Genomic DNA, 25603 nt, shown 5'->3' with positions numbered 1-25603 from the left:
CTTTCGATCGCCATTCGGCTCCCCTTCTCCGCCACCCTATATGCATATAAACCAGCGACTGTTTTTAACGGCCTCACTTGAATTCAAACTGTTATCCGACTCCCTACGAAAAATACGAAATACGAAAAATGAATCCAAGCTAAGCAATCTATATTTAATTTCAACCCGTGTACCTGCTTAACTATCTGCAACTGATCTGATCTTTTAGTTAGCCCTGTTTTATCTCTATTAGTATTATTGTTATGACTTGTGAAATTTAGCCTCACGCCTTGTGTCTTTTTATATGTACATATAATTCTATAGTTCATCTTAATTATATATCGTTGTCTCATGTCTTGTGTTAAATATATATTTAATCTTAAAGCTTGCCCCTAATTTTATTTTATCGATCAGTCTCACGCCTCGTAGATATAGAATAAATGCATTTATAATTTATAGCTCTTTATCGTTCACGCTTCTCCCATAGATTAGGCAAAATTTAGGTATTTTTTAGATACTAATAACTATTTCTCTCCCAAGGAAGGAAGAATGGCTGCCGGCCGGTTCTTGGCGGGCCACGACCCCACCCTCGTTCCTCTTCAATTGTCTTATATCTCTTTCGATCGCCATTCGGCTCCCCTTCTCCGCCACCCTATATGCATATAAACCAGCGACTGTTTTTAACGGCCTCACTTGAATTCAAACTGTTATCCGACTCCCTACGAAAAATGAATCCAAGCTAAGCAATCTATATTTAATTTCAACCCGTGTACCTGCTTAACTATCTGCAACTGATCTGATCTTTTAGTTAGCCCTGTTTTATCTCTATTAGTATTATTGTTATGAGTTGTGAAATTTAGCCTCACGCCTTGTGTCTTTTTTTTATATGTACATATAATCCTATAGTTCATCTTAATTATATATTGTTGTCTCATGTCTTGTGTTAAATATATATTTAATCTTAAAGCTTGCCCCTAATTTTATTTTATCGATCAGTCTCACGCCTCGTAGATATAGAATAAATGCATTTATAATTTATAGCTCTTTATCGTTCACGCTTCTCCCATAGATTAGGCAAAATTTAGGTATTTTTTAGATACTAATAACTATTTCTCTCCCAAGGAAGGAAGAATGGCTGCCGGCCGGTTCTTGGCGGGCCACGACCCCACCCTCGTTCCTCTACAATTGTCTTATATCTCTTTCGATCGCCATTCGGCTCCCCTTCTCCGCCACCCTATATGCATATAAACCAGCGACTGTTTTTAACGGCCTCACTTGAATTCAAACTGTTATCCGACTCCCTACGAAAAATACGAAATACGAAAAATGAATCCAAGCTAAGCAATCTATATTTAATTTCAACCCGTGTACCTGCTTAACTATCTGCAACTGATCTGATCTTTTAGTTAGCCCTGTTTTATCTCTATTAGTATTATTGTTATGACTTGTGAAATTTAGCCTCACGCCTTGTGTCTTTTTTTATATGTACATATAATCCTATAGTTCATCTTAATTATATATCGTTGTCTCATGTCTTGTGTTAAATATATATTTAATCTTAAAGCTTGCCCCTAATTTTATTTTATCGATCAGTCTCACGCCTCGTAGATATAGAATAAATGCATTTATAATTTATAGCTCTTTATCGTTCACGCTTCTCCCATAGATTAGGCAAAATTTAGGTATTTTTTAGATACTAATAACTATTTCTCTCCCAAGGAAGGAAGAATGGCTGCCGGCCGGTTTTCGCGGTGCACCCGCCCTCCCACCCCCACCACCGGTACAGGAAGTCCTAAATTTTCTCATCCTTGTCTCCCTTATACACTTCAAAGTCTTACGCCACCCCCACCTCCTTCCATAAAAGGTAGTGGTCAGTCATTGCAAGATATGTTTAGTGTTGTGTACGAGGTTTGAACTTAAGTTCTATTGTTTGTCTATGAATACTGCCAAACGTGAGTTCTCTTTTCAGGTCCATGACGCTATTAGGACCAATACCACTTCCACCCCCACCCACAGCCTCAGGGTTGGCACCCTCAACGTTGGCACACTGAAAGGCAGATCTGGCGAGATAGTTGAATTGCTTGAACGGAGGTGGGTTGATATATGCTGCATTCAAGAAGTGAGGTGGAGAGGAGGTTCTGCTAGGTTCCTCACAGGCAAAGGACAGAGGTACAAGATTTTCTGGGCTGGGAATACTGACGGAGTCGGGGGTGTGGGCATGCTTATCGCCGAAAAATGGGTAGATAAGGTAATCGAGGTAGTCAGAGTAAGTGACAGAATAATTAAGATTAGATTAGTGCTCCATCATAGTTTAGCAACTATTATATCGGCCTATGCCCCTCAGCCAGGGCTACCTGATGGACAGAAAGACTGTTTCTATGACACCCTACTGCAGACCACATCATTGACGAACGACAGGGACCTTCTCTTTGTGGCTGGTGACTTCAATGGGCATGTTGGACGATGTGCTGGGGGCTTCCATGGCGTGCATGGAGGCTATGGTTATGGTTCCCGCAACGAGGAGGGAACCAGGCTGCTGGAGTTCTGCGATGCGAATAGTCTTATGATTTGCAACACTAACTTCAGGAAACCGACAAGCCACCTGGTCACCTACCGATCGGGCCGGCATACTAGCCAAATCGACTACATCCTTGCCAGAAGAAGGGAAAGATGGCTGCTTATAAATGCCAAAACCTTCCCAGGTGAAGAATGCACCCCACAACATAGACTGGTAGTTAGTGACTTTAGGATCAGGACTAAGAGGGCGACTAGAAGACGACCAACATGGAGAAGAAGGGTCTGGAAGCTTAAAGACCCTGTGAATGGACAGAGATTTAGAGATATGTTATTTGAAGCCTTAGACGAAATGGAAGGGAGTATAGCTACGCATGGGGTAGAAGACAACTGGACGCTTCTGAGGGACAACCTGCTAAAAGCCGCTGACCAGATCTGTGGCTGGTGCAAAGTCCCCTTAAGACCCAAAATAACGTGGTGGTGGAACAATATTGTTGACAGGGCTATTAGACAAAAGAAACAGGCTTGGAAGGACTGGAAGAACGGTGGTAGCAGGGAAGTGTATCAGTCTGCCAGAAGGGAAGCCAGGAGACAGGTCTATCTACCCAGAGGGGAGGCAGATAAGGAAAAATTTGCCAATGTCCTGCGTCGTGAGGATGAAAGACTTGAGGTATTTCGTGTTGCAAGACAGTGTGTGAGAGAGAATCGTGACGTGGTAGGAGAGAAATGTGTTCGCAAGGATGACGGTTCACTTGCGCTTAATGAGGATGCAAAGAGAGAGGCTTGGAGACGCCACTATGATAGGTTGCTGAATGAAGAAAATGAATGGGATAAAGAGAGTCTGCCGAATGTCGACCCAACAGAGGGACCAGCAATCCGAGTTAACAGTTCCTTAGTAGATAAGGCAATTAGAAGCATGAAAACAGGGAAAGCCCCAGGCCCATCAGGAATTACTGCAGAGATGCTCAAAATATCTGGTGGTGTCGGCTATAGCTTAGTCACCCGTATAGTTAACCAGGTGATACACGAGGGGGTCATACCCAATGACTGGTGTAGCAGCATAATAGTCAACTGCTACAAAGGTAAAGGCGACGCCCTAGAGACAAATAACTACAGGGGCATCAAGCTGCTGGATCAGGTAATGAAGGTTACGGAGAGGGTTATAGCCCAACTAATTAGAGAGAGAGTTAGCTTAGATGATATGCAGTTTGGGTTCGTGCCAGGGAAAAGTACTACTGATGCTATATTCCTGGTAAGACAGCTGCAGGAGAAATACCTAGCCAAAGATAAGCCCTTGTACCTGGCTTTTGTTGACTTGGAGAAAGCCTTTGACAGGGTCCCCCGATCCCTTATCTGGTGGTCAATGAGGAAACTAGGGATAGAAGAATGGTTGGTGAGAGCTGTGCAAGCCATGTACAGAGACGCTGCTAGTAAGGTGAGGGTTGGCAACGAGTACAGTGAAGAATTCCGGGTAGAGGTTGGGGTCCACCAAGGTTCAGTCCTCAGTCCCCTCCTATTTATCATAGTCCTCCAGGTAATAACGGAGGAATTCAAGACAGGTTGCCCCTGGGAGCTCCTCTATGCTGATGACCTTGCTCTAATTGCTGAGTCACTATCAGAACTGGAGGAGAAGTTTCAGGTGTGGAAACAAGGATTAGAATCGAAGGGCCTTAGAATCAACCTAGCCAAAACCAAAGTCCTGATAAGTAGGAAGGTAGATCAATCACATACGCCTTCAGGTAGATGGCCCTGCTCGATCTGTAAAAAAGGTGTAGGTAGAAACTCTATAAGATGCACCAAGTGTAAGCTATGGACACATAAGAGGTGCAGCAATGTCAAAGGAAGGCTAACTAGGAAAATAGTTTTTGTCTGTGGCAAATGCTCAGGAGCAATAAACACTGGAAATGTGCAGAGACCAACTTCTGCCACGTTCCAGGGAGACAAACTAGAAGTAGTTGATAGCTTCCGCTACCTAGGAGACCAAGTCAGTAGCGGGGGCGGGTGTGCTGAAAGTGTAACTGCTAGAGTAAGAATAGCCTGGGCAAAGTTTAGAGAGCTCTTACCCCTGCTGGTGACAAAAGGCCTCTCGCTCAGAGTAAAAGGCAGACTGTATGATGCATGTGTACGTACAGCCATGCTACATGGTAGTGAAACATGGGCCGTGACTGCTGAGGATATGCGTAAGCTCGCAAGAAATGAAGCCAGTATGCTCCGATGGATGTGTAATGTCAGTGTTCATAATCGTCAGAGTGTAAGTTCCTTGAGAGAAAAGTTGAACCTAAGAAGCGTCAGTTGTGGTGTGCAAGAGAGACGTTTGCGCTGGTATGGTCATGTGATGAGAATGGCTGAAGATAGTTGTGTGCAAAAGTGCTACACCCTAGCAGTTGAGGGAACCTGTGGAAGAGGTAGACCCAGGAAAACCTGGGATGAGGTGGTGAAGCACGACCTTCGAACTTTAGGTCTCACTAAGGAAATGTCTAGAGACCGAGACCTATGGAAGTATGCTGTGCGTGAGAAGACCCGGCAAGACTAGTCAGGCCATAACCCGTGGCCCCTACCTGGGACATAGTCAGTCCTCCTGTGCATACCTTCCTTCTTGTGACACTTACGAAGACCTGTTGAGGCAAGTGAAAATCAAATCAAAACAAATCAAAATAGATGAACATCAGTGGAATTGTATTCTTTGTGGTACCAGTGCCGGTGGCACACAAGAAAACCACCCAAACGTGGCCGTAGCCAGTACCGCATCGACTGGCCTCCGTGCTGTGGGCACAACAAACACCATCCGATCATGGCCGTTCGCCAGCCTCATCTGGCACCTGTGTCGGTGGCACATAAAGACACCATCCGAAGACCCGGCGACGTAGTCAGTCCACCTGTGCATACCTTCCCTCTTATGACACTTGTGAAGACCTGTTGAGGCAAGTGTGTGACACTTGTGAAGACCTGTTGAGGCAGAGGCAAGTTGTGACACTTGTGGAGACCTGTTGAGGCAAGTGTGTGACACTTGTGAAGACCTGTTGAGGCAAGTGAAAATCAAAAGAAAATCATCCGAACGTGGCCGTAGCCAGTACCGCATAGACTGGCCTCCGTGCTTTGGGGACGTAACAAACACCATCCGATCGTGGCTGTCCGCCAGCCTCATCTGGCTCCTGTGTCGGTGGCACATAAAAACACCATCCGAGCGTGGCCATTCGCCAGCCTCGTCTGGCACCTGTGTCGGTGGCACATAAAAACACCATCCGAGCGTGGCCGTCTGCCAGCCTCGTCTGGCTCCTGTGTCGGTGGCACATAAAAACACCATCCGAGCGTGGCCGTTCGCCAGCCTCGTCTGGCACCTGTGTCGGTGGCACATAAAATCACCCACTACACTCTCGGAGTGGTTGGCGTTAGGAAGGGCATCCAGCTGTAGAAACACTGCCAGATCTGACTGGCCTGGTGCAGCCTTCGGGCTCCCCAGACCCCAGTTGAACCGTCCAACCCATGCTAGCATGGAAAACGGACGCTAAATGATGATGATGATGATGATGATGATGAACCCTTTTTCTGTTAAAAGTTTATAAAAAACAGGAATATTTTGGCAAACTTTTGGGTTTAAACAAGGGACACTGAATTACTAATGATTACTATAGTTTAGTAGTAGTAGTAGTAGTAGTAGGAGTGCAGGTGAGGTTGGGCTGCGGGTGTGGTGAAGAACTCCTTCCAAAGCAGACATTAGAGCACAACACAGTTCTTGCACCGATATCAAACCATCCAACCCATTTCTGGCATGGAAAACAGATGTTAAAAGATTATGATGATGATGATGATGGCATCAGATATATATATATGTGTGTGTATATGTATGTATGTATGTATGTATGTACGTATGTGTATATATATAACGGGAAGCTTTATGAAAATAAACAAAAGACGAAGGCAGGTGGAAAACAAACAAACAATTGTATTAGTATGGCGCTCAGGAATATAAATAAAACAAGTCTTTTACATTTCGAGCCTACGCTCTTCGACAGAAAGATACACAGAAAAGAAACACGGAGAGAAACAAGGAGAGAAAAAAAAATGCGTGCAGAAGCTAGCGAATGGTAAGTACATATATATATATATATATATATATACTAGCCAGATTGACTACATCCTTGCCAGAAAAAGGGAAAGAGGGCTGCTTACAAATGCCAAAACCTTTCCAGGCGAAGAATGTACTCCTCAAGATAGATTAGTAGTTAGCGACTTCAGGATCAGAGCTAAATGGTTGCCCAGAAGAAGACCAGCTAGGAAGAGAAGGGTCTGGAAGCTTAAAGATCCTGCAAATGGACAGAGATTTAGAGACATACTACTCGAAGCCTTTGACGAAATAGAAGGGGATATAGCTTCACTTAATGTGGAAGACAACTGGAGATTTCTACGGGACAATCTGCTGACAGCCACTGACAAGATCTGTGGATGGAGCAAAGTACCAGCTCGACCCAGAGTAACATGGTGGTGGAACACTGTGGTTGACAGGGCTATTAGACAAAGAGACAGGCTTGGAAGGACTGGAAGAACGGTGGTAGCAGGGAATTGTATCAGACAGCCAGAAGGGAAGCTAGGAGACAGGTTTATTTAGCCAGAAGGGAAGCGGATAAGAAAAAATTTGCCAATGTTCTGAGCCGTTAGGATGAAAGACTTGAGGTATTTCGTGTTGCAAGACAGTGTGTGAGAGAGAATCATGATGTGGTAGGAGAGAAGTGTGTTCGCATGGATGATGGTTCACTTGTGCTAAATGAGGATGCAAAGAGAGAGGTTTGGAGATGCCACTATGAAAGGTTGCTGAATAAAGAAAATGAATGGGATAAAGAGAGTCTGCCGAATGTCGACCCAACAGAGGGACCAGCCATCCGAGTTGAAAATTCTTTGGTAGTTAAAGCAATTAGAAGCATGAAGACAGGGAAAGCCCCAGGCCCATCAGGAATTACTGCAGAGATGCTCAAAATATCTGGCAGTGTCAGCTATAACCTAGTCACCCGTATAGTCAACCAGGTGATACACGAAGGAGTCATACCCAATGACTGGTGTAGCAGCATACTAGTCAACTGCTACAAAGGTAAAGGTGATGCCCTAGATACAAATAATTACAGAGGTATCAAGCTGTTGGATCAGGTAATGAAGGTTACGGAGAGGGTCATAGCCCAACTAATTAGAGAGAGAGTTAGTTTAGATGAGATGCAGTTTGGGTTCGTGCCAGGGAAAAGTACCACTGATGCTATATTCCTGGTAAGGCAGCTGCAGGAGAAATACCTGGCCAAAGATAAGCCCTTGTACCTGGCTTTCGTTGACATGGAGAAAGCCTTTGATAGGGTCCCCCGATCCCTTATCTGGTGGTCAATGAGGAAACTAGGGATAGATGAATGGCTGGTGAGGGCTGTGCAAGTCATGTACAGAGATGCCGTAAGTAAGGTTAGGGTTGGCAACATGTACACAGAAGAATTCAAAGTAGAGGTTGGGGTCCACCAGGGTTCAGTACTCAGCCCCCTCCTATTTATCATAGTCCTCCAGGCAATTACGGAGGAATTCAAGACAGGTTGCCCCTGGGAGCTCCTCTATGCTGACAACCTTGCTCTAATTGCTGAGTCACTATCAGAACTGGAGGAGAAGTTCCAGGTGTGGAAGGAGGGCCTAGAATCGAGGGGGCCTTAGAGTCAATCTAGCTAAAACCAAAGTCCTAATAAGTATGAAGGTAGACAATCCACAAATGTCTTCAGGAAGATGGCCCTGCTCGATCTGTAGAAAAGGTGTAGGTAGAAACTCTATCAGATGTACCCAGTGTAAGCTATGGACACATAAGAGGTGCAGCAATGTCAAAGGTAGGCTAACTGGGAAGCTAGTTTTTGTATGTGGCAGATGCTCGGGAGCATTAACCTCAGAAAACAACTTCCGTCACTTTCCAGGGGGAAAAACTAGAAGTAGTTGATAGCTTCCGTTATCTAGGTGACCAAATCAGTAGAGGGGGTGGGTGTGCTGAAAGTGTAACTGCTAGAATAAGAATAACCTGGGCAAAGTTTAGGGAGCTCTTACCTCTGCTGGTGACTAAAGGCCTCTCGCTCAGAGTAAAAGGCAGACTGTATGATGCATGTGTACGAACAGCCATGCTACATGGCAGTGAAACATGGGCTGTGACTGCTGAGGACATGCGTAAGCTTGTGAGGAATGAAGCCAGTATGCTCCGATGGATGTGTAATGTCAGTGTACATACACGACAAAGCATTAGTACCTTGAGAGAAATGTTGTACCTAAGAAGCATCAGTTGAGGTGTGCAAGAGAGACGATTGCGCTGGTATGGTCATGTGGCGAGAATGGATGAAGATAGGTGTGTGAGAAAGTGCCAATCCCTAGCAGTTGAGGGAACCCGTGGAAGAGGTAGACCCAGGAAAACCTGGGACGAGGTGGTGAAGCACGACCTTCAAACTTTAGGCCTCACTGAGGAAATGACCAGCGACCGAGACCTTTGGAAATATTCTGTACGTGAGAAGACCAGGCAGGTCAAGTGAGCGCAGCCCACTTATGCATGCCTTTCCTCCCTTGGACACAAAGACCTGTTGAGGCAAGCGAAGTCGATATAGAACACAGGGTTGCTCACAGACGGGACAAATTACAAGGTAGAGCTTTTCTTTTGGGTTTTCGATCAAAAGGGATCGTAAATGGAAAGAAAGAGGAAAAAAAAGGTGGGAAAAATAAAAATAAAAGGAAAAATAAAAATCGATCAATAGGGATCGTTATCCCAGAAATGTCAATATAAAGTGTAAAGGGGAAGACAGGTGAGGTTTACTCGTGGAAAGAAAAGCCTATGGAAAAGACCACGGTAACCTCGGTCAATGAAGTCACATGTTATATTTTTTACAAATAAGCAACTCTCTGTATTAATTTTTACAGTTCAAAGGATCATAGTCAAGGTGGCTTTGTCATTCATACACCTCTCTTTTTTTAAAACATTCACTAGACAAAACTTGCCTCTCTACTCTCACTTTCCTTTTCAAGGGATACTTGAAGAAGTTGAGAGATTGACCAGGGAGAAAAGAGTTTGTCTCTAATCCTTTCAGGTGCGTCCACCAGATACATTCTTTCGCCATAGCCACAAGTATGATAAAAATAGCTCTTCCTTCCCGTTTGAAGGAAGGAGGTGTGACGATATTAACGATAGACTCGGCTGATACACCGACACGTCCCACATGTGACAGCAGTCGTTTGACATAAGCCCACAGGTTGGAGATTGTTGGACACAGCACGATTGCGTGCAGAACGGTTTTGTCGCTCTGACCACATCTCGGTAGCACTGCGAGGCCAGGGATCTCTGGAAGTTGTCCATAGGTCCTGGCCCGAAAGTTGTCTCAAACAGGCAGGTCAAGTTTCCTCGTCGACGCCCAGGTTTGCCCCAAGATCGTCGTCATACCTCCCCTCCACTAATCCCCTATAGAATGCTTTGGTTGTGTTGAAGTCACTCAAGGTCGACCCAGGACAGCATAGTTGTTTGAGAGCAACGCGACACTCGCGGTGCCATTCGCCCTTCCTCGACCTCTTTTTGATCCATGACTGCAGTTCGGTCATGGAGATGAGCTGCGGAAAAGCATGCCTCACAAACGGCGACCACACCTGTTCACCGTCGTCTATTTGCCATTCCTCAGTGCTTTCGTCTTCCGACGAAATTTCCAAGGAATCAGAAGGGAGTAGGGGTATGTTGTAAACTTCAATGTGTGTTTGTGTAATTGGTTGTGTTGTTGTTGGTTGTTGACTGCTTGTGTGTGGTGTGTGATGTGGGGGAAGGGGAATCATTTTTTGTATTGTCTTTTGGTTTTACTGTTTCTTTAGTTCTTGCTGTTGGTGGTGGTTTTTCAGATGCTGTTGTATGTTCATTTGTTGGTGTTGGCGAGATTGGTTCCATATTCCCTTTGCTTGTCCTTTGAGCTGATGGTGGTCTGGGTAGTAGTGGTTCTTTTTTCTCTTGACTTTTTCCTTGTTCTTGTTCTGGCCTTTTGTTATTGCTTTTTTGCTGTTGGGCAATCATTTTTGAGGTGATCCTCGCTGCCACACAAGTAACAGTGAGGCCTCCTACCCTCTACCACCACATAAAGGAAATTGCCGTCTAGCAGCTCAATTTGGTGGGGGATGTTATTGATTTGGTTTTGATCAATTTGCATCAATAACTGAACCATTTTCCCTGACCATTTCTTTTCCTCCAAGGCGGCATATTCCAGAATATTTATATTTTCCTCCATTTTGTAGCAAATGGCTGACAACAGCCATTGTGATTCTATTTCTGGAGGGACATTTTTAATCGAAATTTTGGTCACGCGTTGACCAAGGTAGGTTGGAATTAAAATTAAGTTTTCCGACTGTAATGTGAGCGTTGAAAGTTCTTTCGCTTTTTCTTCGCTGTCGAAGAGAACCTGTATCGTGGCATATTTGTTTCCCCAATTTAAATAATTTTTGTAGGCCCATATTGGACGTAAACATTTTTCAATGAGTTCTGGTTGTGCTTGTTCTGGTCCACCAGTTTTTGCGTTTAGGACTTTGTATATTATTGTTTTCTTTTGTGTGTTGTCTATGATGTTTTGTGGTACATGTAAGCATAGATGTGAACCTTCTTCAGTTAACAGGGCTTTTGTCTGTTTTATTTGTTCTGTTGTTAAGTATAATATTGTCTTCTTTGGTTTTAATGCTTGTGCAAAATTGGGTTTGGTGGTAGTGTTGGTGGCAGAGGTGTCACTAGTAGTAGTTGAGGTGGTAGTAGTGGTGTTATTGTTGGCGGTTATTGTACGCAGCAAAACGACGATATTATATAGATAGAAAACTATTATAGAGATAGAAAACTATTATATAGATAGAAAACTATTATAGAGAGAAGACTATAATATAGATAGAAAACTATTATATAGCTAGGAAACAATTGTATAGATAGAAAATTATTATATAGATAGAAAGCTATTATATAGATAGAAAGCTATTACATAGATAGAACACTATTATAGAGATAGAAAACTATTATAGAGATAGAAAATTATTATATAGATAGAAAGCTATTACATAGATAGAACACTATTATAGAGATAGAGAACTATTATATAGATTGAAAACTATTATATAGATAGAAAACTATTATATAGATAGAAGACTATTATATAGATAGAAGACTATTATATCGATAGAAAACTATTATATAGATAGAAAACTATTATATAGATAGAAGACTATTATATAGATAGAAAACAATTTATAGATAGAAAACTATTATATAGAGAGAAGACTATTATATAGATAGAAAACTATTATATAGATAGAAAACTATTATATAGATAGAAAACTATTATAGAGATAGAAAACTATTATAGAGATAGAAAACTATTATGTAGATAGAAAACTATTATAGAGATAGAAAACTATTATAGAGATAGAAAACTATTATATGGATAGAAAACAATTATGTAGATAGAAAACTATTATATAGATAGAAAACTATTAGAGATAGAAAACTATTATATGGATAGAAAACTATTATATATATAGAAAAACTATTATAGAGATAGAAAACTATTATATGGATAGAAAACAATTATGTAGATAGAAAACTATTATATAGATAGAAAACTATTATAGAGATAGAAAACTATTATATGGATAGAAAACTATTATATATATAGAAAAACTATTATAGAGATAGAAAACTATTATATAGATAGAAAACTATTTTAGAGATAGAAAACTATTATAGAGATAGAAAACTATTATAGAGATAGATAACTATTATATATATAAAACTTAGATAAAACTTAGATATGTTTCGACCAGAGATTGGTCCAGGCCATGTCTAACTTAATAGCACCATCTGATAGGATTATTCGAATCCTGTTTAAGTCAAGTTTTGTTCAAGTAGTGAGTTCTTGTTGGGTGAGTTGTATCCAATTATGGGTGGCTTATCTGGTATTCTTTGAAGGAATCTATCCAGACTCTGTTTGAAGTTGATGGGATCCTTTTCCTCTTTGATCTCCCTCGGGACAATGTTAAATAGGGCAGGGCCTGTTGAGGAAAAGAAATTATGTTGCAGTGTACATGTATGTTGTGATCTTGAATTTGGCAGGGGACATATAGCCCGTGGTCCAAGTCTTGGATGAACCTTGAAGCTAATGTTTAGGTCGTTTGGGCAAAGTTGGCGGAATATTTTCCACATCGTACAAATGATGTACCGCTCACGGCGACGCTGGAGGGAGTAAAGTTTCAAGGCTTTAAGGCGATCCCAATAATCGAGAGCAGCCATGCCTTCAATTTGTTTAGTGAGTGCCCTCTGGGGTGATTCAATCCTGGAGATGTTTTGTCTTGTATGGGGAGACCACAGTGGGCAGCAGTATTCAAGGTGTGGCCGTACAAAGGAGGAGAAAAGTGGTATGATGACACCTTGTTCTCTGGACCGGAAAGTTCTTAAGATCCAGGAACTCATCCTACAAGCTGTATCGACCTTCTTGTTGATGTGTGCACTCCAACTGAGATAATCATCAACAATTACACCCAGGTCTCTGATATTGTTAGAGGCTGTGAGCGGTTCCCCTGAAGGAAGAGAGTATGGTTGTTTTAGTGAGGAATTTCTTCCAAAATGCATCAGCTCAAATTTTCCCTCATTCAGTTGCATTTTTGTTTCTGTCTGCCCATTGACTCACAGCATATAGATCAGACTGGAGTTGAGTTCGGTCTGCTTCTTCATTGACGATTTGCTGGAGCTTAGTGTCATCAGCGAATATTTTCACTTTGCAGTGATGTACGACACTGGAAAGGTCGTTTACATATAGAAAAACTATTATAGAGATAGAAAACAATTGTATAGATAGAAAACTATTATAGAGATAGAAAACTATTATGTAGATAGAAAACTATTATATAGATAGAAAACTATTATATAGATAGAAAACTATTATATAGATAGAAAAACTATTATATAGATAGAAAAACTATTATATAGATAGAAAACTATTATAGAGATAGAAAACTATTATAGAGATACAAAACTATTATATAGATAGAAAACTATTATATAGATAGAAAACTATTATAGAGATAGAAAACTATTATAGAGATAGAAAACTATTACAGAGATAGAAAACTATTATATGGATAGAAAACTATTTTATATATAGAAAACTATTATTGAGATAGAAAACTATTATGTGGATAGAAAACTATTTTATATATAGAAAACTATTATAGAGATAGAAAACTATTATATGGATAGAAAACTATTTTATATATAGAAAACTATTATAGAGATAGAAAACTATTATATGGATAGAAAACTATTTTATATATAGAAAACTATTATAGAGATAGAAAACTATTATATGGATAGAAAACTATTTTATATATAGAAAACTATTATAGAGATAGAAAACTATTATATGGATAGAAAACTATTATATAGATAGAAAACTATTATAGAGATAGAAAACTATTATAGAGATAGAAAACTATTATATGGATAGAAAACTCTTTTATATATAGAAAACTATTATAGAGATAGAAAACTATTATGTGGATAGAAAACTATTTTATATATAGAAAACTATTATAGAGATAGAAAACTATTATATGGATAGAAAACTATTTTATATATAGAAAACTATTATAGAGATAGAAAACTATTATATGGATAGAAAACTATTTTATATATAGAAAACTATTATAGAGATAGAAAACTATTATATGGATAGAAAACTATTTTATATATAGAAAACTATTATAGAGATAGAAAACTATTATATGGATAGAAAACTATTATATAGATAGAAAACTATTATAGAGATAGAAAACTATTATAGAGATAGAAAACTATTATATGGATAGAAAACTCTTTTATATATAGAAAACTATTATAGAGATAGAAAACTATTATATGGATAGAAAACTATTATATAGATAGAAAACTATTATAGAGATAGAAAACTATTATAGAGATAGAAAACTATTATATGGATAGAAAACTATTTTATATATAGAAAACTATTATATGGATAGAAAACTATTTTATATATAGAAAACTATTATAGAGATAGAAAACTATTATAGAGATAGAAAACAATTATATAGATAGAAAACTATTATATGGATAGAAAACTATTATAGAGATAGAAAACTATTATATGGATAGAAAACTATTATATAGATAGAAAACTATTATAGAGATAGAAAACTATTATAGAGATAGAAAACTATTATAGAGATAGAAAACTATTATATGGATAGAAAACTATTATAGAGATAGAAAACTATTATATGGATAGAAAACTATTTTATATATAGAAAACTATTATATAGATAGAAAACTATTATAGAGATAGAAAACTATTATAGAGATAGAAAACTATTATATGGATAGAAAACTATTTTATATATAGAAAACTATTATATGGATAGAAAACTATTTTATATATAGAAAACTATTATATGGATAGAAAACTATTTTATATATAGAAAACTATTATATAGATAGAAAACTATTATAGAGATAGAAAACTATTATAGAGATAGAAAACTATTATAGAGATAGAAAACTATTATAGAGATAGAAAACTATTATAGAGATAGAAAACTATTATAGAGATAGAAAACTATTATATGCATAGAAAAATATTATATAGATAGAAAACTATTATAGAGATAGAAAACTATTATAGAGATAGAAAACTATTATAGAGATACAAAACTATTACAGAGATAGAAAACTATTATATAGATAGAAAAATATTATATGGATAGAAAACTATTTTATATATAGAAAACTATTATATAGATAGAAAACTATTATAGAGATAGAAAACTATTATAGAGATAGAAAACTATTATAGAGATAGAAAACTATTATAGAGATAGAAAACTATTATAGAGATAGAAAACTATTATAGAGATAGAAAACTATTATATGGATAGAACACTATTATATAGATAGAAAACTATTATAGAGATAGAAAACTATTATAGAGATAGAAAACTATTATAGAGATAGAAAACTATTATATAGATAGAAAACTATTATATGGATAGAAAACTATTTTATATATAGAAAACTATTATATAGATAGAAAACTATTATAGAGATAGAAAACTATTATAGAGACAGAAAACTATTATATAGATAGAAAACTATTATATGGATAGAAAACTATTATAGAGATAGAAAACTATTATAGAGATAGAAAACTATTATATGGATAGAAAACTATTATATAGATAGAAAACTATTATATGGAATGAAAACTATTTTATATATAGAAAACTATTATATAGATAGAAAACTATTATAGAGATAGAAAACTATTATAGAGATAGAAAACTATTATATGGATAGAAAACTATTTTATATATAGAAAACTATTATATGGATAGAAAAATATTTTATATATAGAAAACTATTATATGGATAGAAAACTATTTTATATATAGAAAACTATTATATAGATAGAAAACTATTATAGAGATAGAAAACTATTATAGAGATAGAAAACTATTATATAGATAGAAAATATTATATGGATAGAAAATTATTTTATATATAGAAAACTATTATATAGATAGAAAACTATTATAGAGATAGAAAACTATTATAGAGATAGAAAACTATTATAGAGATAGAAAACTATTATAGAGATAGAAAACTATTATATAGATAGAAAACTACTATATAGATAGAAAACTATTATAGAGATAGAAAACTATTATAGAGATAGAAAACTATTATAGAGATAGAAAACTATTATAGAGATAGAAAACTATTATAGAGATAGAAAACTATTATAGAGATAGAAAACTATTATAGAGATAGAAAACTATTATAGAGATGGAAAACTATTATATAGATAGAAAACTATTATAGAGATAGAAAACCATTATATGGATAGAAAAATATTATATGGATAGAAAACTATTTTATATATAGAAAACTATTATATAGATAGAAAACTATTATAGAGATAGAAAACTATTATAGAGATAGAAAACTATTATGGAGATAGAAAACTATTATAGAGATAGAAAACTATTATAGAGATAGAAAACTATTATAGAGATAGAAAACTATTATAGAGATAGAAAACTATTATATGGATAGAACACTATTATATAGATAGAAAACTATTATAGAGATAGAAAACTATTATAGAGATAGAAAACTATTATAGAGATAGAAAACTATTATATAGATAGAAAACTATTATATGGATAGAAAACTATTTTATATATAGAAAACTATTATAGAGATGGAAAACTATTATATGGATAGAAAACTATTTTATATATAGAAAACTATTATAGAGATAGAAAACTATTATATGGATAGAAAACTATTATATAGATAGAAAACTATTATAGAGATAGAAAACTATTATAGAGATAGAAAACTATTATATGGATAGAAAACTATTTTATATATAGAAAACTATTATAGAGATAGAAAACTATTATATGGATAGAAAACTATTATATAGATAGAAAACTATTATAGAGATAGAAAACTATTATATGGATAGAAAACTATTTTATATATAGAAAACTATTATATGGATAGAAAACTATTTTATATATAGAAAACTATTATAGAGATAGAAAACTATTATAGAGATAGAAAACTATTATATAGATAGAAAACTATTATATGGATAGAAAACTATTTAATATATAGAAAACTATTATAGAGATAGAAAACTATTATATGGATAGAAAACTATTATATAGATAGAAAACTATTATAGAGATAGAAAACTATTATAGAGATAGAAATCTATTATAGAGATAGAAAACTATTATATGGATAGAAAACTATTTTATATATAGAAAACTATTATATGGAATGAAAACTATTTTATATATAGAAAACTATTATATAGATAGAAAACTATTATAGAGATAGAAAACTATTATAGAGATAGAAAACTATTATATGGATAGAAAACTATTTTATATATAGAAAACTATTATATGGATAGAAAACTATTTTATATATAGAAAACTATTATATGGATAGAAAACTATTTTATATATAGAAAACTATTATATAGATAGAAAACTATTATAGAGATAGAAAACTATTATAGAGATAGAAAACTATTATATAGATAGAAAATATTATATGGATAGAAAACTATTTTATATATAGAAAACTATTATATAGATAGAAAACTATTATAGAGATAGAAAACTATTATAGAGATAGAAAACTATTATAGAGATAGAAAACTATTATAGAGATAGAAAACTATTATATAGATAGAAAACTACTATATAGATAGAAAACTATTATAGAGATAGAAAACTATTATAGAGATAGAAAACTATTATAGAGATAGAAAACTATTATAGAGATAGAAAACTATTATAGAGATAGAAAACTATTATAGAGATAGAAAACTATTATAGAGATAGAAAACTATTATAGAGATGGAAAACTATTATATAGATAGAAAACTATTATAGAGATAGAAAACCATTATATGGATAGAAAACTATTTTATATATAGAAAACTATTATAGAGATAGAAAACTATTATATGGATAGAAAACTATTATATAGATAGAAAACTATTATAGAGATAGAAAACTATTATATGGATAGAAAACTATTTTATATATAGAAAACTATTATGGAGATAGAAAACTATTATGTGGATAGAAAACTATTTTATATATAGAAAACTATTATAGAGATAGAAAACTATTATATGGATAGAAAACTATTTTATATATAGAAAACTATTATAGAGATAGAAAACTATTATATGGATAGAAAACTATTTTATATATAGAAAACTATTATAGAGATAGAAAACTATAATATGGATTGAAAACTATTTTATATATAGAAAACTATTATAGAGATAGAAAACTTTTATATGGATAGAAAACTATTATATAGATAGAAAACTATTATAGAGATAGAAAACTATTATAGAGATAGAAAACTATTATATGGATAGAAAACTCTTTTATATATAGAAAACTATTATAGAGATAGAAAACTATTATATGGATAGAAAACTATTATATAGATAGAAAACTATTATATGGATAGAAAACTATTATAGAGATAGAAAACTATTATATGGATAGAAAACTATTATATAGATAGAAAACTATTATAGAGATAGAAAACTATTATAGAGATAGAAAACTATTTTAGAGATAGAAAACTATTATATGGATAGAAAACTATTATAGAGATAGAAAACTATTATATGGATAGAAAACTATTTTATATATAGAAAACTATTATATAGATAGAAAACTATTATAGAGATAGAAAACTATTATAGAGATAGAAAACTATTATATGGATAGAAAACTATTTCATATATAGAAAACTATTATATAGATAGAAAACTATTATAGAGATAGAAAACTATTATAGAGATAGAAAACTATTATAGAGATAGAAAACTATTATAGAGATAGAAAACTATTATATGGATAGAAAAATATTATATAGATAGAAAACTATTATAGAGATAGAAAACTATTATAGGGATAGAAAACTATTATAGGGATAGAAAACTATTATAGAGATAGAAAACTATTATATGGATAGAAAACTATTATATGGATAGAAAACTATTTTATATATAGAAAACTATTATATAGATAGAAAACTATTATAGGGATAGAAAACTATTATAGAGATAGAAAACTATTATAGAGATAGAAAACTATTATAGAGATAGAAAACTATTATAGAGATAGAAAACTATTATAGAGATAGAAAACTATTATAGAGATAGAAAACTATTATATGGATAGAAAACTATTATATAGATAGAAAACTATTATAGAGATAGAAAACTATTATAGAGATAGAAAACTATTATAGAGATAGAAAACTATTATATAGATAGAAAACTATTATATGGATAGAAAACTATTTTATATATAGAAAACTATTATATAGATAGAAAACTATTATAGAGATAGAAAACTATTATAGAGATAGAAAACTATGATAGAGATAGAAAACTATTATAGAGATAGAAAACTATTATAGAGATAGAAAACTATTATAGAGATAGAAAACTATTATAGAGATAGAAAACTATTATAGAGATAGAAAACTATTATAGAGATAGAAAACTATTATATAGATAGAAAACTATTATAGAGATAGAAAACTATTATAGAGATAGAAAACTATTATATAGATAGAAAACTATTATAGAGATAGAAAACTATTATATAGATAGAAAACTATTATAGAGATAGAAAACTATTATAGAGATAGAAAACTATTAGAGATAAAAAACTATTATAGAGATAGAAAACTATTATAGAGATAGAAAAATATTATATAGATAGAAAACTATTATAGAGATAGAAAACTATAGAGATAGAAAACTATTATAGAGATAGAAAACTATTATAGAGATAGAAAACTATTATAGAGATAGAAAACTATTATAGAGATAGAAAACTATTCTATAGATAGAAAACTATTATAGAGATAGAAAACTATTATATAGATAGAAAACTATTATAGAGATAGAAAACTATTAAATAGATAGAAAACTATTATATAGATAGAAAACTATTATAGAGATAGAAAACTATTATAGAGATAGAAAACTATTATAGAGATAGAAAACTATTATAGAGATAGAAAACTATTATAGAGATAGAAAACTATTATAGAGATAGAAAACTATTATAGAGATAGAAAACTATTATATAGATACAACACTATTATAGAGATAGAAAACTATAGAGATAGAAAACTATTATAGAGATAGAAAACTATTATAGAGATAGAAAACTATTATAGAGATAGAAAACTATTATAGAGATAGAAAACTATTATACAGATAGAAAACTATTATATAGATAGAAAACTATTATAGAGATAGAAAACTATTATATAGATAGAAAACTATTATAGAGATAGAAAACTATTATATAGATAGAAAACTATTATAGAGATAGAAAACTATTATAGAGATAGAAAACCATTATATGGATAGAAAACTATTTTATATATAGAAAACTATTATAGAGATAGAAAACTATTATATGGATAGAAAACTATTATATAGATAGAAAACTATTATAGAGATAGAAAACTATTATAGAGATAGAAAACTATTATATGGATAGAAAACTATTTTATATATAGAAAACTATTATAGAGATAGAAAACTATTATGTGGATAGAAAACTATTTTATATATAGAAAACTATTATAGAGATAGAAAACTATTATATGGATAGAAAACTATTATATAGATAGAAAACTATTATAGAGATAGAAAACTATTATAGAGATAGAAAACTATTATAGAGATAGAAAACTATTATATAGACAGAAAACTATTATATGGATAGAAAACTATTTTATATATAGAAAACTCTTATATAGATAGAAAACTATTATAGAGATAGAAAACTATTATAGAGATAGAAAACTATTATAGAGATAGAAAACTATTATAGAGATAGAAAACTATTATAGAGATAGAAAACTATTATAGAGATAGAAAACTATTATAGAGATAGAAAACTATTATAGAGATAGAAAACTATTATAGAGATAGAAAACTATTATATAGATAGAAAACTATTATAGAGATAGAAAACTATTATAGAGATAGAAAACTATTATATAGATAGAAAACTATTATAGAGATAGAAAACTATTATATAGATAGAAAACTATTATAGAGATAGAAAACTATTATAGAGATAGAAAACTATTATAGAGATAGAAAACTATTATAGAGATAGAAAACTATTATATAGATAGAAAACTATTATAGAGATAGAAAACTATAGAGATAGAAAACTATTATAGAGATAGAAAACTATTATAGAGATAGAAAACTATTATAGAGATAGAAAACTATTATAGAGATAGAAAACTTTTATATAGATAGAAAACTATTATAGAGATAGAAAACTATTATATAGATAGAAAACTATTATAGAGATAGAAAACTATTATATAGATAGAAAACTATTATAGAGATAGAAAACTATTAGAGATAGAAAACCATTATATGGATAGAAAACTATTTTATATATAGAAAACTATTATAGAGATAGAAAACTATTATATGGATAGAAAACTATTATATAGATAGAAAACTATTATAGAGATAGAAAACTATTATAGAGATAGAAAACTATTATATGGATAGAAAAGTATTTTATATATAGAAAACTATTATAGAGATAGAAAACTATTGTGGATAGAAAACTATTTTATATATAGAAAACTATTATAGAGATAGAAAACTATTATATGGATAGAAAACTATTTTATATATAGAAAACTATTATAGAGATAGAAAACTATTATATGGATAGAAAACTATTTTATATATAGAAAACTATTATAGAGATAGAAAACTATTATATGGATAGAAAACTATTTTATATATAGAAAACTATTATAGAGAGAGAAAACTATTATATGGATAGAAAACTATTATATAGATAGAAAACTATTATAGAGATAGAAAACTATTATAGAGATAGAAAACTATTATATGGATAGAAAACTCTTTTATATATAGAAAACTATTATAGAGATAGAAAACTATTATATGGATAGAAAACTATTATATAGATAGAAAACTATTATAGAGATAGAAAACTATTATAGAGATAGAAAACTATTATATGGATAGAAAACTATTTTATATATAGAAAACTATTATATGGATAGAAAACTATTTTATATATAGAAAACTATTATAGAGATAGAAAACTATTATAGAGATAGAAAACAATTATATAGATAGAAAACTATTATATGGATAGAAAACTATTATAGAGATAGAAAACTATTAAATGGATAGAAAACTATTATATAGATAGAAAACTATTATAGAGATAGAAAACTATTATAGAGATAGAAAACTATTATAGAGATAGAAAACTATTATAGAGATAGAAAACTATTATAGAGATAGAAAACTATTATATGGATAGAAAAATATTATATAGATAGAAAACTATTATAGAGATAGAAAACTATTATAGAGATAGAAAACTATTATATGGATAGAAAACTATTTTATATATAGAAAACTATTATATGGATAGAAAACTATTTTATATATAGAAAACTATTATATAGATAGAAAACTATTATAGAGATAGAAAACTATTATAGAGATAGAAAACTATTATAGAGATAGAAAACTATTATAGAGATAGAAAACTATTATAGAGATAGAAAACTATTATAGAGATAGAAAACTATTATAGAGTTAGAAAACTATTATAGAGATAGAAAACTATTATAGAGATAGAAAACTATTATAGAGATAGAAAACTATTATAGAGATAGAAAACTATTATAGAGATAGAAAACTATTATATAGATAGAAAACTATTATATAGATAGAAAACTATTATAGAGATAGAAAACTATTATATAGATAGAAAACTATTATAGAGATAGAAAACTATTATAGAGATAGAAAACTATTATAGAGATAGAAAACTATTATATGGATAGATCATCATCATCATCATCATCATCGTTTAACGTCTGTTTTCCGCGCTAGCACATGTTGGACAGTTCGACCGGGGTCTGGGGAGCCAGGGGCTGCACCAGGCTCCAGTCTGATCAGGCAGTGTTTCTACAGCTGGATGCCATTCCTAATGCCAACCACTCTGTGAGTGTAGTGGGTGCTTTTTACGTGCCACCTGCACAGGTGCCAGGGTGGTCTGGCATCGGCCACAATCGGTTGGTTCTTTTAATGTGCCAATGGCACGGAAGCCAGCCAAGGTGGCGCTGGCATCAGTCACGTTTGGATGGTGCTTTTTATGTGCCACCGGCACAGAAGCTAGTCGAGGGGGCGCTGGCATTGGCCACGCTTGGATGTTGGTTTTTATGTGCCACCGGCACAGAAGCCAGTCGAGGCGGTGCTGACAATGGCTACGTTTGGATGGTGCTATTTATGTGCCACCGGCACAGGTATCACAACCACTATTTCCATTGATATTTGTTTCGATGTTCATGTACATGCACTTGACTCAACAGGTCTCCTCAAGCACAGCGAGATGTTCTGGGCTCCAAGGTACTTTGAATGGGCAGGGGCTATGCGGAACTGGTGCCGGAAGCATCCCGGGTCTTTGTAGTCACAGCACATCTCCAGAGATCTCGGTCCTTCGCCATTGCCTCAGTGAGGCCCAACGCTCTGCGGTCATGCTTGACTACCTCATTCCATGTCTTCCTGGGTCTACCTCTCCCCCTGATTACTTCAACTGTTTGGGAGCGGCACTTCTTCACACATCACTCCTCGTCCACCGCAGTACATGACCATACCATCGCAAGCGTCACTCTTGCACACCGCATCTGATGCTTCTTATGTCTACCATTTCTCTCAGGGTGCTTACACTGTCGTGCATTCACACTGACATTACACATCCAGCTGATCATGCTAGCTTCATTTCTTTCAAGTCTACGCATGTCCTCTGCAGTCACGGCCCATGTTTCACTGCCGTGAAGCATGGCAGTTCGCACACATGCATCATACAATCTACCTTTCACTCTGAGTGAGAGACCCTTTGTCGCTAGTAGGGGTAGGAGCTTTCTAAACTTTGCCCAGGCTATTCGTATTCTAGTGGTGACACTCTCTGAGCATCCACCTGCACTACTAACTTGGTCACCCAGGTAGCGGAAACTATCAACTACTTCTAGTTTCTCCCTCTGGAGAGTGTTGGAATCTGTCTTCTGAGTATTTGTGGTGTCTATTGTCCCTGTGCATCTGCCGCACATGAAAGCTATCTTATCAGTTAATTTCCCTTTGATGTTGCTGCACGTCTTATGCGTCCATAGCTTACACTGGGTGCATCTTATGGAGTTTCTACCTACACCTTTCCTACAGATCGAGCAGCGCCACCTGCCCGATGGGGTGTGTGCTGAGTTCGCCTTTCTGCTTACTATAACTTTGGTCTTCGTTACATTTACTCTAAGGCCCTTTGATTCTAACCCTTGTTTCCACACCCAAAATTTCTTTTCTAGTTCCGGTAGTGATTCTGCTATGAGAGCCAGGTCATCAGCATAGAGAAGCTCCCAGGGGCAACCTGTCTTGAATTCCTCTGTTATTGCCTGGAGGACTATGATGAATAAAAGGGGACTGAGGCCTGAGCCTTGGTGTACACCTACTTCTACCTGGAATTCATCACTATATTCGTTGCCAATCCTAACCTTGCTGACAGCCTCTCTGTATAGAGCCTGTACAGCCCTTATTAGCCATTCGTCAATCTCCAGTTTCCACCAGATAAGGGATCGGGGAACTCTGTCAAAGGCTTTCTCCAAGTCCACAAAAGCTATGTAGAGGGGTTTATCTTTAGCTAGGTACTTCTCCTGCAGTTGTCGGACCAGGAATATAGCATCAGTGGTGCTTCTACAAAACCGAACTGCATCTCATCTAAGCAAATTCTCTCCCTAATGAGATGGGTTATGACCCTCTCTGTGACCTTCATCACCTGATCCAGCAGTTTGATACCCCTGTAGTTATTTCTATCTAAAGCATCACTTTCACCTTTATAGAAGTTGACTATGGTGCTGTTACACCAGTCATTGGGTATGACTCCATTATGAACTACCTGGTTTACAATGCGGGTGACTAGGCCATAGCCCACACCACCAGATGTTTTAAGCCTCTCAGCAGTGATTCCTAATGGGCTAGGGTCTTTTCCTGGCTTCATACCCTTAATTGCTTTATCTACATGGGAGCTGTCTGTTCGGATAGCTGGTCCCTCTACTGGGTCAACATTTGGCAGGTTTTCCTCCTCCCTTCATTCTCCACATTCAGCAGTCTTTCATAATGGCTTCTCCAAGCCTCTTTCTTTTCACCAACATTAAAAGCAAGTGCCCCATCATCCATGCGGACACATTTCTCTCCTGTAACATCACTATTTTCTCTCACACACTGTCTAGCAATCTGAAATACCTCAGTTCTTTGGTCCTCACGTCACTGGACATAGGCAAACTTCTTTTCTGCTATATCTTTGGCTATGTATACCTGCCGCCCGGCCTCCCTTTTGGCTACTTGGTACGGTTCCCTGCTACCCCCATCCCTCCAGGCCTGTTTCTTTGCACTAATGGCTT

General features: G+C 34.3%; 1 protein-coding gene across 4 annotated transcripts in view; it reads right to left on the bottom strand.

The window, feature by feature from the left end:
• Positions 1-25603, bottom strand: part of LOC115209594 (protein mono-ADP-ribosyltransferase PARP14-like) — a 140928-nt gene that overhangs the window by 4815 nt on the left and 110510 nt on the right. The window lies entirely within an intron of this gene.

The sequence above is a fragment of the Octopus sinensis genome, linkage group LG1, assembly GCF_006345805.1.
Source record: "Octopus sinensis linkage group LG1, ASM634580v1, whole genome shotgun sequence".
NCBI lineage: Eukaryota > Metazoa > Mollusca > Cephalopoda > Octopoda > Octopodidae > Octopus > Octopus sinensis.
Note: the sequence above shows the minus strand (reverse complement) of the source record. Positions and strands in the feature narration are given on the sequence as shown.